Here is a 19,259-nt window from a genome sequence, read left to right on the forward strand (position 1 = left end):
GAAAAAACTGAAGGCAATTATGGTCAGGTAAAGCATAATTTGTTACGGATGAAAGAAAGTGATTAACCTTAATAAAAAGTTACGGGCTTATAGAGTAGTTAATCACAATTTTGATGTCAATCGTTTGATGTCATAAATATTTAATGCCAAGCATGCCATACCGCTGCGTAATAAGACCGCACTTGAATCTCATCATTGAGGTCCGAGCGGTGCATAGCACGAGCCTTGGCTTCTCGGTGGGCCCTTGTAGGTTTTCCACGACGCCTGTCGCCGCGTGTCTGGGGGGGAAGATGAAGGGGATCGGGAGCTGTCCCCTTTCGTGACTGCTAGAGGCCGATTCGCTCGCTGAGATCGAGGAATTTAATTTGCCCTCGGGGTGGAAGCAGACTCGACTATGCCGAAGGGGTGGGGAGTGGCGTTGGGTGGGTAGCCTCAGTTGGCTCGACTAATGCTAGTAGACCACTTCACGAATAACGCCTTCCGTTAAATTACTATTGGTGAGAGGTTTTTATAAGTGTTTTATGTTATTAATTTATATTTTATGAAATTCAAGGGTTTGCGTATCAAACGAATTAAATTATGACTTATTATTCATCATCATCGTGAGTCAGCAATCCGAAGATTGCTTTAACGCAGACCTCCACTTTGCTCTCCTAGCTGCTGTTTAACCTTTGAATATTAATTTGTGTTTCTTCTCTTTAAAATCCTAGATAGCATGTTCTATTTAACTAATTTATCATTTCTTCCCGTCCTCTAGCCCTTCCACAACGGTTTCCAGCTGGCCATTTTGTCTCACGATGAGATCCATTAAAGTTGTCCCGTCTCTTTCTTGGAAGTCTTTTCCTTCCCCCCACTCATCTTAGACTCCAACTCGTTCTGGGCCGTCGCGTCGTATACCTTCCTTCTATCATTCAACGATTGTCTTCATAGGAAAGGCAATCTCGTCTAGCAATTGGGGCGATTAAGTTTTCCCGTCTTTTTGTTGGGTTTTTAGAAGACTTATCTTTTCTACCACTATGGTGATAATTTCTTATTACTTATTCGGTCTAGCCATTTATCTTCAATAGATATCATATTTACTATTCTTTGCAGTGCATTAAATCCTTCAGTACGTTGCTTTCTCATTGCTTCTGCAAATACGACCGCCTCTGATTTACGCCAAGGCCCTCGTACCTTTACGCTCCCAACTGTGCATCGTGTGTATTGCGTACTCATCTGTCATCGTCGCCTGGCTCTTCCTCGTCACCTGTCTGAAGGTGGCATTTCCCAGAATGCAGATAGGCGTTCCCGGCGAATAAGGTTTTCACGGCCAACAAGGATTCCTCTCTGTGTTTCAAAGTGAAGGCTCACGCCATGAGCAGCACCCCCTACAGGAAATATCCTCGTCTGACATATTCACGAGTTGAAAAAATATCATAATGTTGCGGTTTACTTCCCTGTCTGCCCCTTGTCATTTGCCTCGCGTTGTGTTCAGAGAAAGCCTTTCCCTCTCTTCTTCTGCCCCTCCGAGCCATCAATGAGAGCTGGATGGAATGTCTTCCTCACTGGCGTGATTTTGGGGAAATTTCGTAAGCAAATGTGTGCCGGTGACAGCAGGCCCTATTCTTTGCATGCATGTCTGAGTCCTCAGCAACTGATGTAATTGGTTCAGGCAAACGACTGAGTGAATTACGTCATGGTTATATTAATTTATCGATCTTATCGAGAAAGGATTCCATTAATATTTTAAGATTGCAGCGATGAAATTAATTCAGGCTACACACCTTGTAAATGTAATGCTGACGGCGTTTCGGATTGCAACTCGCGACTCACCCTCAAGACCATTTCTACGAATCTAATTAGTTCGCTGGTTTATGAATGAACGATTTTTATAAATATTTATTCACATATTAAGTTCTTATAACTGCTTGTAATTTGATCGATATATTCCCAATATTATTATTTTTAATATTTATTCCCACAAATATAAAGTATTTGGTTCCAAACGCATGCCCACTTTCAAACGCTGCACTTTGATCACATACCCAATTGCTTATATTGTCACTGATTTTATTAACTTTTGGTGTATGAACTTATCCTAATGTAAATCAAAGCTAATGCTTTGGATCCTTCTAGCATCGTAACATACCATAAAATAAATGATTTTTAGATGATTGATTTCATTTACACTCGAGAATCATAAATATGATTTTTTATTATCAGGGGCCATATTATGGACATGTTTGAAAGATATCCAGTGGACAAACCGTATTTCTCGTCAGTTCCATACTGGTCAAATTTTATTAAAATATGTCGGTTGAAATGGCTTTTTCCGTATAATTAACCGAATTTAAATATACAGCAGGTGAACCTCAACATTAGTGATCATCACCAAAAGATTTGAAACTCTGAGGAAAATGCCTTTAACCTTGCTTAACTTGTTTTAAGTTTGACTTGGTGTATTATACTTCTTTACGAGGTGATCCAAGGTGTTTCTTTATTACAACGTCGATGGAATTGATTCCATTCCGCGGAAGCTTCCTATGCGCATTACTCGTCCATATTTACGAAATAAACCTCAGTCAGTTGTGTTTCGTTTTTTACCGAATCGCCTAACACCAAGTACCATGAGTCGCGGTATAATTGCCATGGGAATTAAAGAAACTGGACAGCGTAGTGGTTTACGCATTGGCCCGGGAAGCCAAATATCCGTGGTTCGATTCCCGGTCCAGGGGAGCTTATTATATAAGTCATAAGATTGAAAAATGGTAACTTAAAAAAATAAAGTATCGTTTAAGTTTATTTTGACAAACTATGGCCTTATTTGTGTCTCTAGCTTTTAAGAAATTTTGTGTTGATAGAAATTGGCCTCGATCAAACTCAATGGAACATTTGATTAAAAATCTTTAGATGCAGGTGCTACTCACTGTATTTATAATGCCTTTGCCAAAACCCGTGTCTCAGTTGTCTAAAATCATTTTAGTATTTGAGTTTCAGTTCCTGAAAATCCACCCACCCGTTTCATCCAATGTCCTTTCCATTTCAGTCGCATGACGTTGGCGTAGCACTCAAGATTAGCCAATAATTCAGTTGGTCACTAGCACTCGTGGGTTACGGACGTGCTGTGGGGAAGGGAAAGTGACAGCGGGTGAGGTCGTGTTGACCGCAGGGGAGCTTGCTTTTGGGGAGGAAATGAAGAACGGAAGGGCGGCGAAATCGGTGGAAGTGAAGTGCACATTCTGCCATAGGACTCTGAGAAATGGGGTACAATGTAGTGAATGCTGCACATGGTACCATTTTAATTGTACAGAAAGCAAGCTGGAGGATTGTGTAAGGGATGATTGGAGGTGTAGCAGATGTGAAATTCAGAAAAGTCGGAGAGTTATGGAGGAGAAAGCGGAAGCTCTTGAGCGGTTGCAGGCGGAGCTTGAAAAAGCTCAAAGTAGAATAATTGATTTGACTGCTGAAAACGTTGGACTAAAAGCAGAAATCGCAGAAATGAAGGTGCGGCTGGATGAGCGCCTCGAAGGCGACGCCCGCACTGACCGAGGGTTCGGAGGAAGGAAATCCGAAGAATCCAGGACTACGAGGGAGAAATTTGACGGTGATAATGCAGACAAGAGTGCGCTGAGAGGGGAGACACGGAGGAGCATCCTTAGGCAGGAGAAGAAGAATAATCGAGGAAGAGGGAGGATGGAATGGCGAAGCAGAATACAGGAGATAGAAGAGTGTCCGCAGGGGGAAGATGGTGGGGAGGGATCGACTTCGGTGGAGACAGTGCCGCCCCGCGTGAAAATAATCGGAGATTCCATCATACGGTTTGCTGGTGGCTTTCAGGCAAAGGGTGGGGTGGGTGTGCAGTGTTTCCCAGGGATAAGAACGGAACAGCTGGACAGAAAAATAAGTGACATGACAAGTAATGATGATGAAAGTGAAAGTTTAGTGATAATCCATGTGGGGACAAATGACTTAAGAAGTGCAAAGTCTGACGACCATTTAATTGGTTTTATTTGGGATTTAGCAACATCGGCCAAAAATAAGTTTAAAAAGGCCAAAATTGTGTTTAGTGGTATTCTTCGGAGAAGGGATATGTACTATAGGAGAATCGACCGTATCAATGAGAGCATCGAGTGGGTCTGCTCGCAAAAAGGGATGACCTTTGTTGACCCTAATTGTTGGATAGGTGACAGGCATTTAGGCCGTGATGGAGTGCATTTAAACAGAAAAGGATCGCAGATTATGGCCAACTTGTTTAAAAACATTGCACATAAGCTCTGTGATCAGGGAAACTTGTAACGCGTGCGGAAGGTGGAACTCCCGAGCTTGACAGATGTGAAGGGAGTGAATCACGGGAAGTGGCCGAGCTTGGTGAAAATAAAGGTAAGGGCTTAAAAGTTTTGCTGGTTAATTGTCGTAGTATTATAAATAAAGTTAGGGAATTTGAGACGCTAATTGATGCATGTAGCCTCGACATTGTGATCGGCACGGAGTCCTGGCTTGGTGATCATATTACGACAAACGAGATTTTTCCACAAAATTTTAGCGTTTACAGGAGGGATAGGGATGGACGAGGAGGAGGTATATTTATTTGTGTTCGTAAAAAAGTAATAAGCTCTCTGGAGTGGGTTAGAAACGATTGCGAGATGTTGTGTGTCCGGGTAAAAAATAAGAAAGGAGGGAAATATTTTAAAGTAATTTCGGTGTACAGAAGCCCAAACGAAGGAATGGGATCACTCGACGTTTTAGCAGATGTTTGTTCAGAAAACCCAGAGGGGCACATTCTCATAGCAGGAGACTTAAACCTTCCCGGTATTCGGTGGTCCGGTGAAGAGGTCACAGTAGGGGGTGGGCGGGCACAGGAAGTAGCCAACCGTCTCATAAATGAAGAGGGTTTTGTACAGGTCGTAAATAAACCCACTCGCGGAGAAAACACCCTTGACTTCATGCTGTTAAGGCCAGACAATTGGGTGAGGAGAGTCGATGTCCTTCCGGGAATTAGCGACCATTTAGCCGTGTGTGCATATCTCAAATGGGAAGAAGCCCAGAGTGAGGCGGCACAAAAGAAAAAGACAATATGGCAATATAGTCGTGGGGACAGTATTGGATTCCAGTCTTTTTTGAGGAGTAGGTACCCTGAGTGGGTGATCGGTGGTCAAAACGTAGAAGAAATCTGGGGGGATTTTAAGAAGATAATGGAAGAAGGATTAAACCTCTTTGTTCCTAAAAAAGTCATCAAAGCTAGTACTGATCCCGAATATTACAACAAAACTATCAGATCACTAAAGAGAAAAGTTAGGATTAGTCATAGGAAACGGAACGAAAGTTCGGATTCGCTAAAAAAGTACAAAATGCTGATACGCACATTAAATAGGGAAAAGAAGATTGCCAAAGAATTTTTTTTGCAAAACACAATTTCTAAAGATAATGGCAACATGTTTTTTAAATACATGAGGAAGCGGAGAGATAATAAGGGAACAATAGAAGTTTTAAAAAACGGCAAAGGAACCATAATCACAGATGACAAAGAGAAGGCCAATGCCCTCAATAATTGGTACGCTAGTGTTTTCTCAAGGATGGAAACCAGAACGGACAAAATTACTGATGTAACCCAAACAAAAGGGCAACAGGAAGACAAAGATTTGGATATTTCGAGACTGATTAAAACTTCGAGGTCAGAAATTTTCGGCAACATTAGAAAAATGAGAAAAAATAAGTCAGTGGGACCCGACGGAGTTTCTATCGATTTATTGAAATTGGGTGGCTTGGCCGTTTCAAATTACATATACCATTTATTCAATGTTACAATGAACAACAATGCCTTACCAAGTGACTGGAAGAAGGCCAGAGTAATACCAACATTCAAAGGTGGAGATAAAGATCTAGTGGAAAATTATAGACCGGTAAGCCTAACTTCTGTAGTATGCAAATTGCTCTGAGGGACATTTTATGATACCGCGCGGCCGTTGAGGGAATTTCCCTTTTCGCACGCTCCTCCTCGGCGTGGGTGAAAAGGGAAAGAATTAGTGAAAGAATCCGGGCTGCAGCCTTTCCTGGTAACTGTGCATGGCAAGCTTCGCGAGAAAACTTAAATCCTACCCAAAGGGTGTTCCTAATGTGCTTCCGTAGTGAAAGAAAAAGTGTAATGATTCAGTTAGGTTTCGAAACCAAAGCATGTTTACCAGAGTTACGGCGTTCAGTAACCAAGTATATCGATCCAATATTCTAGTAATGTCTTCAGTTAAGTATTTTGGGTCAATAGAGACTGTATAGTGTGCTTAAAATTACGATTTTAAATAATTAAGTTCCAAACAAAGTGAAATATCCAACGGTGTCCCCGAGTCTCTAGGCCCCCGTGTCGCGGAGCCGGGACGTGCAGCGCGATCGAAAAATCGCGTTCATTAATGAAGGGGCAAACTTTTTTCAAATATTTTTGCTCCATTCTCTTAAATGATGTCTATTAAATACTCTGAGGAAAAATTGGAGATATGTTTTTTCTTAAACTAAAGATATTGTCTACTTTATGTCAAATTTGGCCAGAAAAAAGGGTCCGCCATTTTGCGACATTATACTGCACCAATACTAACCAAAAAGTTAAAAAATAATGGAAAATGTAGATAAAGTACCATATTTTTGGAATATAACGTTTTTTACTGCATTAAAATCCTTCAAAAACTCTACCAGCAGTTTAACTCCGAAGTTTTTCGGAGAAAAACGAGATCGGGCGTGTTTTTGGAAATTTGGTCATGTTTGATCCCCTGTATCTCAGTAACGGATTAGATATAGGAGAAATAACTTATTATACCGTGATCACCAACTATTTGTGAGTATATACGCCAAGTTTCAAGTCTCTACCTCAAAAAACGCAATTTTGGACTTTTGTCCAGCTTTTTCCGATTTCAGACCACTGTGCGTCGTTGAGTTGCGGGAGCGGTAGAGGAGGCAGGCGGGGCGGTTGGCCGTCTTGCGATGAGCTCGTCCGACGCGTCGACAAGGGAGGTGGGGGCAGTAGGCGGCAGGGGTGGGGTTCCAGTGGTTGGCGAGGCATAGCCAATGCTTCGCGAAGCCGGCTTCAAGGTCACTTGGAGTGACGTACTCCCAGCTGTGGAAAGGGGATTGGCTCCCCCCACCCCTCCAACACTCGAAATTGGACTGAGCACATTTTCACTGCTAATATCTTTAGTAATATTTTCACTTTTAGCACATGTAGTTACCGTATTTACATTTTCAGGTGATAACGGTACAGCCGTTGTAGCCACGAGCGCTCCATGCTCCCGGCGTAGGACGGTGCTTGGCGGTAATGAGTCAGAAGAATCATCAGGACAATTAATTTGATTAATTTTGCGTATTGGCGAACCTTTCGCTGTCTTCTTTGGTGAAGTAGGTGGAGTAGATGGCATGCTGCATGCAGAGATGATTGCAGGAGTAGTATTAGAGATTGGAATTGAAGTGTAGATAGATGTGGCTACATCAGCTGATCGCGATGTTTCGTCCGCCGCATCCGACCGGGCCAAAGCCCGCGCGGCAGGTGGCGAGTCCGCCGGCGACTGCAAGTCGAGTTGACAGAAACACAAAAACACTAATATAAATTATACTATGAGGCGTACGATAATGATTTTAACACCAATGGAAAGATGAAAACTTTACGCTCTCGACAGTACGTAGTAAGTAGGTCGGGAGGTAAAAAAACCCCCCCCCCCCTAGAACTGAAGGACTTGGAACAGGCATGCATATGGGCTTTCCGTGCGTTTTCTGGTCCAGGAATCAACCGCGCCCATTAGAAAGAACAACCAATCCCCGTCCACCGTTTTTCCTCTCTCCATCTTAGCCCTCTGCCCTGCACCCTTCCTTATGCCCTTTCCTCACTTTCCCTCCTCTTCTCACTTGAGAAAGATGGGCTGCGTCCCATCGAAAAATTGTAAAAACAACCTTTCCCCGTAAGTTCCTCACTTTTATTTTATTTTTCGTTTTTCTGTCAATTTCTTCCAGTCGCCCTCCTTGGTGAGGTAGTGGGGGTGGAAGAAGGGGAAGGGGAGAGGGGGGGAAAGGGAGGGTAGGGTTTGTTTTGGCTTTTAATGGGCGATGTTTAGCCCGGGCGTTTCAAACGCCCTTTCAACCCAGATGTGGGCCATCTCCCTCGTCCTGACCTCGATGATAGTTGCCCTCTCTGGCAAAACTTCAATGAACGTTAGGGAAAAACATTGGTCGAAGGTACTGTTGTGTGAGGAAGTGTGAATGGGGATGGGTTCATGAAAGGGGGGAGTTTTGCAGGAGTGCCTGTGGTTATTCATTCGGATGGATATGGGTGTGGTACATTCTCCTATGTAGTACGAGGGGCAAAAATTACAAAATAGCCTGTATACAACGTTGAAGGAAGTGCAAGACGGTGTGGAGGAGGATCTATTGATGACAGGTGAAGTGGTGGGGCGTAGAAGGGGGCAGCATTTGCAACGAGGGCGGTTGCATGGAGTCAGGGAGGAAAGTGGGGGCAGTGCGTACCGTAGGAGGGGACGGGTGGATTTTAAAATATTACCTAAGTTAGGTGCTCTTCTGTAGGCAATGGAGGGGCAGGATGGAAGAAGAGCAGCCGTTATTTTGTTTTTGCTGATGATAGGGTACAGATCTTTTAATATTTTTTTAATTTTTTGAGTGCCCGGGAAGAATGTGGTGGTGAGATTAAGTTTCCTGGTTTGTTCTTTTTTGGTGCGTGGGGTGTACTGTTCGGAGGGAGAGAGTAGAGAGAGTATTTTCTTTTTAAGCAGGGGTTCTGGATACTCTCGTTTGAGGAGAGCGTGATGGAGGTTCTGTGTGGCTCTTTGTAGAGATGGTGAATTGTTGCAGATGCGATGGGCACGGACTGATAGGGAGTAGGGGATTGCGTGTTTGGTGTGAGGTGGATGGCAACTGGTGTAGTGCAGGCAACACTGGAGATTAGATTAGCCTGGATAGCTCGGTGGTCTGAGCATCTGCCCGGAAAGCAGAAGGTCCGTGGTTCGATTCCCGGTTCAGGTGAACTTTTTTCCATGTGTTTTCGGCCTTCATTCCATCTCCACGCCACAGTGTGTCATCGTCCTGCATTTATGTTTCTATGAGGATAGCGGATCAATCCGCTGAAACGTATATAATATATGAGTATGTGGCCGATCAAGGCGAACGAACAAAAATTGTACTAATAAAAACATAGACACACGTAAAAAAGGAACACTCACAAAAAAACGTTCAGACGTTTCAGCGGATTGATCCGCTATCCTCAGTGCTGAAGGTGAACTGGTGCAGGCAGGGTAAGTTCCTCCAGTCGCCCTCCTTTGTGAGGAAGTGGGGGTGGAAGAAGGGGAAGGGGAGAGGGGGGGAAAGGGAGGGTAGGGTTTGTTTTGGCTTTTAATGGTGTAATAAAGTGTTACAATCGAGACATGAAATTTTATATGTTATATTACTTTTCAGATTTTTAGCGGTTTCAGATTTTGATTTTGTGTATAGGAGCTTGTTTAGAGTATTATGATTTTTGTGTGCAATTTTATAATTTATTTTTTTGAATACCTTCTTAATTTGTTCAGATAATTTACCAATATAGATGATGCCATGGTATGAGGATGTTGTATTTGAAGAATCTTTTTTGTTTAGTGAATTTTGAGAATGTGAAAATATAGCGTTGTTTTTGTGAAGTATAGAATGCATAAGTTTTTTTGGAAAATGATTTTTCTTCAGAATATCCTCGATTATTTTAAGGTTTTTTTCGTGAAATATGTTATCGCTCAAATTAAGAGCTCTAAATTTTAGTGAAAGTGCTACATTTATTTTATGTTTAAGAGGGTGATGTGATTGGAAATTTAGAAATCTGTCCGATTTATGTGGTTTCTTCCACCAATCTACCTGAATGGATCCATCGTGATTTCTAATAGTTAGCAAATCAAGACACTGCTCTTAAATTTATCTAAAAAGTTTAATCTATTTTTCAGTCTATGATCTGACAGAAATTCCCATTAAAGTATATCTAAGAGGTCAGTTACACTAACAACACTATCGTAACGAACTTTCACAAACCTGGCAGCTCTTCCTTGCACGCGTTCTAACCCTGTTATTAAGCCTTTTTCATGAGGGTCCCAAACACTGGCAGCGTTGGTCTAACGAGGGAAAAGTAGCTAATTTCTCTCACTTTGTCGTCGCATTTTCCTAATAATCTTTTAACAAAACCCATTTTACGATTAGCTTGACCGGTTATTTCTCGAATATGTTTATTCCACGATAGATCATTATTGAGTCTAACTCCTAGATATTTCACGGATTCAACAGTCTCTTATTGGGTACCCCGAATTATATAGCTACGTTGTAGGGAGTTATTCTTCTTCCAGAAATTCATTACGACGCATTTTTTCAAATTTAATTCTAACTGCCAAGCATCGCACCAAGCTTGGATAGAAGCAAGGTCATTCGTTAGTTCATCTATATCTTTGCTGGAACAGATTTCTCTGTAAACTACAGCGTCGTCTGCAAATAATCGTAACTTACTCTGCACTACTTCGCCAATGTCGTTTATATAAAGAAGGAATAGGAGTGGGCCTATGACACTGCCCTGAGGAACGCCAGAAGTGACTCTAACCTCATTGGAGACTGCACTGTCTAATACTACTCTTTGGACGCGGTCGCTCAAAAATTCTCTTATCCTGGAAATGACATCTTCGTCTAGACCATAAGAATTTTGTTTTATTATTAACTTTCCGTGGGGTAGTTTATCAAATGCCTTTTTGAAATCAAGAAATCGCGTCTACTGGAATGTTGTCTTCCCCGGAGACTAAAATAACGTGGGCGAAAAGCGCTAACTGATTTTCGCACGATCTGCTTTTCCTGAATCCATGTTGAGTTCCCATTAATAGAAGAGAGTTAAGAGTTGTGTCAAAAATTTTTGTGTTTTCTATTCTGTACTTATATATTTATGTGTATACTTTAAATTATAATACTGTATAAAAAACGCGATCGTAACATTTTTATGTAAAAATATTGTATATCGTTGTCATCTTTGTATTTTATATTGTTCATGTTTTCTCTTTCATAGCCCTGAGGATCATTTTACATAAATCGAAACGTTGGCTATAACTTGGTTTACATTGACCTACACTCCAAGATATATCATAAAAAGTTATCGTATTAACTACACATCTTATCAGCAAAATCGACACAAAATTTTGTTTTATTATAAAAATAAACAATCAATGTATGCAATGTACTTGCTTGAATAACTTCCTTGTTTTTCTTTGGGCATTAGTATAAAATAATTTTTTCTTTACAATGATCAGGGATAAGTGCACCAAACGGACCCTGCCCTTTCTAAACTTATTATGTATGCCTAATCTGTTAACTCTCAATGTTCCTACTAAGGTAAAGTTCTTTTGAGAGAAAACTTAGCCTGCTCGACCGATTGAGGGGAACAAATTATCGGTCGTTGCGATGGGTTTGGATTCTTTGATTGGCTCACACTTTCCAGTTGTAATGTCGTCTGCTAATGGCGACACTTAGACAGCGCCTCCAGCTAATTTTCCTGCGTACATTTACAAATGCACATCGCTTGTACACTGACTAACGAAAAAACTTGTATCCCATATCTGCCAGGCTTGGTAGGAATGTACATTTTGAAAGGACATCTGCCACGAAAGTTGACCACTTGTTCATCCACAGTGTTAAACAAACTCGCCATGTATTGCCTTTAGAAATTGCTCACGACTATTTACAAAGGACTTCCTCATGGCAGCCGAGCGATCAAATTCTCTTCTTGCATTGCGGCAGCGGAGAGACCTGAGACACCTCATCGAACAGTGGAAACCGTTTCGAGTCTTAGTCAAATTAAATGATTCGACCTCACTATCACAAAAGTTATGGCAGATTCCTTTAGAACCCTATCTGGCACCACCGATACAACCTGTTGGAGGCAACATCCCAATTTGAGCACGAATATCGGCTTCATTAGTTTCCCATGCGTTTCGCTCACGTGAAAAGGTATCTCTTAGAAATATAATTACCCATTCTTCTAAAAATTAGTCAAATTACTTGATCATCAAAAACGATCAAAACAGTCACGCTCAGATATGGCATACCGAGCTACAGGGCTTTGTGCCCAGGCAGGTGTTTGTAAGGGAAAAGTATTTTTGGACGGAATCAGAAGAGATGTCGTTTAAGTTACATCAGGCGTCCCATAAAGAGGGCATAACGATCGGCCTTTTTTTGTTCATTATATACATTATTGACATATGCTCTGAAAATTTGCAGTAAAATGCGTTTATTTGCTGACGACACTATCATCTATCGCGAAATTAATTATCACTCAAAGCTTTATCTGAACAAAAGTTAAACTTAATTTGACCAAATGTATGGCGCTAAGTTTTTTGCGGCGTTCGTCAAACTATCCCCGTGTATAAGCTTAGGATGGTGTTAATATAAAGGCGAAAGATAAAGTGGAACATCTAGGAGTTCCGATAACCTCGACTCCATCGTGGAGAAAACACGCAAGAAGTATTTGTGGCAGAGCACTGAAGGAGGCAGGATTCGTCAAGCATGTAGAGGGAATAATTCCGGATAAGAGAGAAAAAGAGAGGTGCCCCTTCGTACTCGTGAGGCCACTCCTTGAACATGCAGCGAGAATGTGAGATTCGGCGCAGAAAGGCTTATCCGAGAAGTGAATAAAATGCATATGAATACTTCGCGATGAGTGTGTGTTATTCTGTTTTCTAATCCAAAGTTGGCGCAATCATTGCAGTGATTTACCTCTTGACATCCCTTCCAGCGAAAGCCTTCCTTTACCCATCCCTCCACTTGTCTCATAAAGAGTTCAGCCACTGATAATTTCATTTCCCATAGCTTTACTTTAATTAGGTTTCACAGTTAAATAGGAAGAAGGGATAGGGTTATTATACTCGTGAGGCTAAAGCCATTGTGGCAAGAGCCGGTTGGGAAAACATCATTACGAATGACACGCCCTCAGCGACACACCTAGCCAAATGGGCTTCTGGAACACAACCAAAGCCAATCCAGAAACTAAAGATTGATGGGCAGTGGGTTGAAGACCCAGAGATTTTGGCGGCTACCCTGCATACACATTTTAAAAATGTTTTTGGCTCAGAGTTAAATATCTCTGAAGACGTCTCAAGTCAAAATAATTTTTACTCTACTCTTGATGTGATCGAGGAAGATAACTCTTTTCACTTGGAAGCTACACTAGAACCCAATGAGCTATTTAACGCTCTCAGGAGTCTCAAGAAAAACAAATCCCCTGGAGTAGATGGCTTAACAACAGAGTTTTATTTAAAATTCTGGAGGGAATTAGAAAAACCCTTTCTCTCAATGTTGAATGCGAGCTTCGCACGTGGAAAATTGCCTCGATCTACATCTACAGCCTTACTTGTAATGATACCCAAGATAAAAAATGTTGAAACACTAAATGACCTAAGGCCTTTGTCAATCACAAATTGTGATTACAAAATCATTGCGAAATGTCTATCCAATAGGTTGTCTCAGGTAATTTCCACAATTATATCCGCCGAGCAATCCTATTGTGTGCCTGGCAGAACGATATTCGATGCAATTTCGACAACACGTGACATTATTCGATGCTATAACGAAAGTGGTGAACCTCTGGCTGTGCTATCCTTAGACCAGGAAAAGGCCTTTGATAAAGTCAATCATCAACATCTTTTTCGGGTATTTACCAAGAGTGGTTTTGGTTCTTCTTTTACTAATATGATACAGACCTTGTATACTGGTGCGGAATGCATGGCCAGGGTGGCTAATTGCATAACTGCTCCTTTTCCATTCAAAGTAGGGATTCGACAGGGCTGTCCCTTGTCAGGTCAGCTCTACTCTCTAGCTTTTGAGCCTTTCATCAGAAAGCTGAAAACTCACTTGCAACCAATTGAAGTTGGGAATTTTATAAAATCCAGAATTGTGCGAAAACTTGTTGCGGGTGACTCCCGTAAAAGTTATCACCGTGGCTAGTCCCGGTATACTTAAATCCAGAATTGTATGTAGCGTCTATGCTGATGACATTAATATTTTCATCACAAGGGAATGCGATTTCAATAAGGTATTAAGCATATTTAAGGCCTTTTCAAAAATTTCGGGTGCTAAGCTAAATCTCAATAAATGTAACGGCCTCTGGGTTGGTCGATGGAAAACCCGGGTAGATTGTCCTCTAGGCGTTGCATGGTCGACTAGAGGTTTGAAATGCCTTGGTGTCTGGATTGATACTGACCCCATACGCGGAGATGCTAAAGTTGAGGAGGAAATAGCTACGAAGTTAAAAGAGACAATGAACAGATGGAAAGTGAGAACCGGTTCAATGTCCTTGAGAGGGAGAGTACTGGCTTGTAACCAGTTTATTGCTCCAAGAATATGGCATGTACTTCAGGTTTTTACCCCGGGATCAGCCATGGTGAGGAGACTACAATCCTTACTGGTTGACTTCGTGTGGAATGGCAGGAAGCACTGGCTTCGTGCAAATGTAGTGACTGCACCCATTAACGAAGGCGGTCTTGGGCTCGTAGACTTGACCACAAAAATAATGGCATTTAGATTCCTTACAGCACAACGTCTATTATTAGAAAAGGATATCAGCCCTTGGAGAGCTCTTGCGTTGCAAAGAATGGAAGCAACCTCGGGCACTGGAAATGCTTACGCTCTCCTCTCTGGAGCGAAAACAATCTACCTTAATCAAACAAGTGACAATTATTACTATTCCCTTTTAGAGTCTTGGAAATCTTTTGATGTACAGCCCCTGATGCCAAGTAATGATAGAGGATCTGATCGACCTCGCTTGACTGGGTGGCCTCCCCCTGATTTAATGCCAACCTTCGTGTTTCACAGCAAGATACACAAATTATTTATGAAATTGCCTTTAGTCAAGCGAAAAGCGTACAAAGAAACATTATATATCAAAAGCTCTGAAACATGGCCTCTGAAATCGAAGGAAACTGATGAAAATGTGCAATGGTTAGGAATCAGAGGGTGGCCAACCCTTGGTTTAGACGCTGATGTGTCGTGGAGACTCTGCCATGGTGCGTGGGCGGATGGTGTGTTCCTCCACCGGATTGGAATAATTCGGACATCAGCCTGTCCCTGGTGCCCTGGGCAAGAGGCTACAGCCTGGCATTTGACATTCCTATGTAGTAAAACGCGCTCGATGTGGAAGGCTGTCGTAAAATCAGTAAAATCACTGACTGAATTAGAGCAAATACCGCTACTTTTCTTATATTCAGGGTTACCAAGGCAGAAAAAATTTGATGCTAAGGGAGTTAGGCAAGCAAATTTTCTTGTATCTCTAGCCAAATCAGCAGTGTATCAAGATGTAACACTTTATTTTAGAGGAAAAGTAGATTTTGTGAACTATTTGCCTTCTGTAAAAAAGAAATTATTGAGAAGGTTAAAGTCCGAAGAAAGCTACCATCGGGCTAATGATTCCATTACAGAATATCTAGCCTTTTGGGGGTATAAGGATTACCTCATAAATTCAAGGACTGGAGAGCATAACAAAAATGCTCTATAATTTAGTTCATTTATAGTAAAAGAAGGAAAAAAATCCTCTCTGAGATGCAATTTTGAGTAATTAGAAGCACATTATTACCTAACATGATTTGATGCTTGGAAACTAAAAATTCCCACACCTTGAGAGATAATAATAATAATAATAATACACAGAGACACAAAAAAGAAATACTCACATTGAATAAATAAACTCGTCGAAGCTATCGAAGCACTTCAGGCTTCTTCGTCAGCTGAAGTACGAATGGTGAGGAAAGGAGAGGGTTGGAAGAGGGAGAAGAGGGGTAAGGGGAGAGGTGTATGGGGAGGGGGAGTTAGGAATAGGGGTTAGGAAGCGACGTTCAGACCTGGAAAGCTATTGGCTTGAAAGTGCCAAATGCAAGCCAATTCGAGGGTGTGGAGGTTGAGGGCGGAGTCGGTGGGAGGGAGGGAGGCAATAATGGATACTTTGTAGCATTGATTGAAAATGGAATCATGTGAAAGACAATGTGTAGGAACTGGTAGAGAGGAGTGGGGGGAAGATTGAGGTGTTTGGGCTCTGCGTGCCCCGAAACGCATGTTCCTGTCTCTTTCCTACTATCGTGTGAGTGTGTACCTTTCCTTTCATCCTTGTGTCCTCGTCCATTCCTTCCCTTGGTGAGTGGTGAGCTGCCCCAGTGCCATCTATTGGTTACTCTTGTGGGCCAAAGCAAAGGGAGTTTTCTGTGTATAAATCCCCGCCGAAATCATGGTAAATCTAAGCGTCCTGGTAGCGCAACTGGTAGAGCACCTGGCCGGCAACCAGGAGGTTCTGGGTCAGAGTCCCAGTCAGGCCGCATTTTTACCCTCTGATTTCTGGCTTTTTCCACCTACCACAGCACCGTTGTCCTCGTCCTTTTTCCATTACATGTTCCTATCCCTTTCTTTCCTTACCTCTGAATTTATATGTGTATATATATATATATGTGTGTGTGTGTGTATATACTTTAAATTATATTACTGTTTAAAAAACGCGATCGTAACATTTTTATGTAAAAATATTGTATATCGTTGTCATCTTTGTATTTTATATTGTTCATGTTTTCTCTTTCATAACCCTGAGGATGATTTTAAATAAATCGAAACGTTGGCTATAACTTGGTTTACATTGACCTATACTCCAAGATATATCATAAAAAGTTATTAAATAAGGTCAAGAATAGAAGAGGAAAAGTAATGTTAATACGATATCTCAAGAAAGACTGAACGCTGGTCAATGGTTATCTTTTTAGATCTTGTAAACATATCAGGAATACATGCGTTCAACAATCATGATCAAACCTCAAGAAGAAGAAAATACCTTGAGAGAATTGCTGGATATCTTATTCTTCCACAGATAGGAAGCCATCGAAAGTACCCAGCTTTGGCTAACGATATGAAAGTTAGAGAAGGTACGAAGGATCGAAGAACGTCGACCTCAACCCGTCCCCAAAGAGTGAGCCGGTGCTGCCTACCAGTGGCGGATCAATGGGGGTGCCAAGGGGGTCTGTATCCCCTCTTGGATATCCAATTTACACTAGATAGAATTTTACTGTTGTTCGGACCCTTATCACTGCTGGGAGATTACTCCCTACCTAGACCCCTCTTCCCCTTGTCCAGATCCTGGATCCGCCACTGCTTCCTGAACGGCTGGCCTCGTGACCGATCTACCCGGAAGTCTGCGACTTGTGTGGTCACAAGGTGTTAATAGAACATTCCAGTATTGTGTGCCATCTTTGCTTATACTCTCAGCGACATAATATGGTGCAAAAAACTTTTTATAGATATTTTCTACTCTAACATTAATAGTTCAAGTTTCATTTTTATGAAAATTGTACAATTTTCTTGTTTTTTATCGCTATTTTGAATAATTATGGAATTAACCGTTAAAATATCTCTACGTATCAAGTGATAAATTTAAATTATCCTTTCTTTTTCTCCATCTTTAACTATATTAGACTATGCAGTCTCCAACGAGGTTAGTCACTTCTGGCGTCCCTCAGAGTAGTGTCGTTGGACCACTCCAATTCCATCTTAATGTAAACGACATTGGTGAAGTAGTGCACAGTAAACTACGGTTATTTGCAGACGATGCTGTAGTTTACTAGGAAATCCGTTCCATCAAAGATAGGCAAGAACTAATGAACAACCTTGCTGCTATCCAAGCGAGGTGCGATGCATGGCGGTTAGAATTAAATTTGAAAAAATGTGTAGTAATTTATTTCTTGGAAAAAATATTTCCCCGCATCATAGTTATATCATTCATTAAAGAAAGTTGAATCCGTGAAATATCTAGGAGTTAGACTCAATTATGATCTATCGTGGAATGAACATATTCGGGAAATACAGGTCAAGCTAATACTAAAATGGGTTTTGTTAATAGAATATTAGGAAAATGCGACGACAAAGTGAGAGAAATTAGATACTACTCCCTCGTTACACCCCATTTAGAATTCGCTGCCAGTGTTTGAGACCCTCATGAAAAAGGCTTAATAACAGGGTTAAAACGCGTGCAATGAAGAGCTGCCGGGTATGTGAAAGTTCGTTACGATAGCGTTGTTAGTGTAACTGACCTATTAGATATACTTTAATGGGAACTTCTGTCAGATCATAGACTGAAAAATAGACTAAACTTTTTAGATAAATTTAAGAGCAGTGTCCATTCTGAAGAATTTGGCCATATCTTACGATCGCCAACTGACTACGGACTAGATCATATTAATGAAATAAAAGAGTCTATAGAACAGACACATTCAGAATGCCTTTTTTTCCACGATAAATAAGAGATGTAACGGCAGCGATAGAACTCACAAATAGATTAGATGACTTTTAGTGTAGCCTACTAACTGATGCATACCTTAATACAAGTTTCTGAATTTTATTAATATTTCTAACAGCATGCAGTAGTATAACTTGTTCGAATGCGTGACGTTTTTTGGACCGCGTGGTGTGCATGTGGGAGTCCAGTTCCATGCTGCATGATGGTGATTGGTCATCCCTGCCATTGACTCTAGAGGTGGCGAGATGATGGCTTCATGAAGATGTCGATGTAGATGTATCGTAAAAATGGTCTCTATATTTAATGCTCTGAATAAATTAGTCCCGAATAACCAAAGTTTGGCAAATTTTGAAAGCTAAGAAATTTGAAATTCAATTGTTCGCTAGTTTTTATTTCGTATGTAAATTGAAAAAAGAAAATAATTATGCATGTTCCATCACATGGAATGTTATAATGAACGTAAATAAACATGTTTATGTAAATAATATTGTATATGAGGTGATAAAAATTTGGGCTAAAACTGTATTCCTCACGAGTGCCGCAGCATTAATTTCAGGAGATAGGAAGGGATGGGCTCAGATAAACTTCTACATCTACATCTACATAATACCCTGCGAGCCACCTCTAGGGTGTTTGGCAGGGGGTGATCAATCACCAGCATGCAGCATGCATTTGGACTCCCACATGCACACCACACCGTCCAAAAAACGTCCCGTATAATAACAAACTATACTACTATATGCTGTTAGAAATAGAATATAGAATAGAAATTCAGAAACATGCATTAAGTTTTACATAGGTTAGTAGGCTACACTACAAGTCATGCAATCTATTTACGAGTTCTATTGCTGCCGTTATAATCTCTTATTGATCGTGGAAAAAATGACATTCGGAATCTGTCTGTTCTGCAATCTATCTCTCTTATTTTATTTATATGATCTGATCTTCCGTAGTACGTTGGCGTCCGCAAGATATGGTTAACTTC

The 19,259-nt window shown here is 41.2% G+C and overlaps 1 protein-coding gene across 2 annotated transcripts in view; it reads left to right on the forward strand.

The window, feature by feature from the left end:
• Positions 1-19,259, forward strand: part of LOC124168463 (B-cell lymphoma/leukemia 11A-like) — an 888,367-nt gene that overhangs the window by 138,041 nt on the left and 731,067 nt on the right. The gene's annotated exons all lie outside the window — the stretch shown is intronic.

Source organism: Ischnura elegans, chromosome 11, assembly GCF_921293095.1.
Source record: "Ischnura elegans chromosome 11, ioIscEleg1.1, whole genome shotgun sequence".
NCBI classification, from domain to species: Eukaryota; Metazoa; Arthropoda; class Insecta; order Odonata; family Coenagrionidae; genus Ischnura; species Ischnura elegans.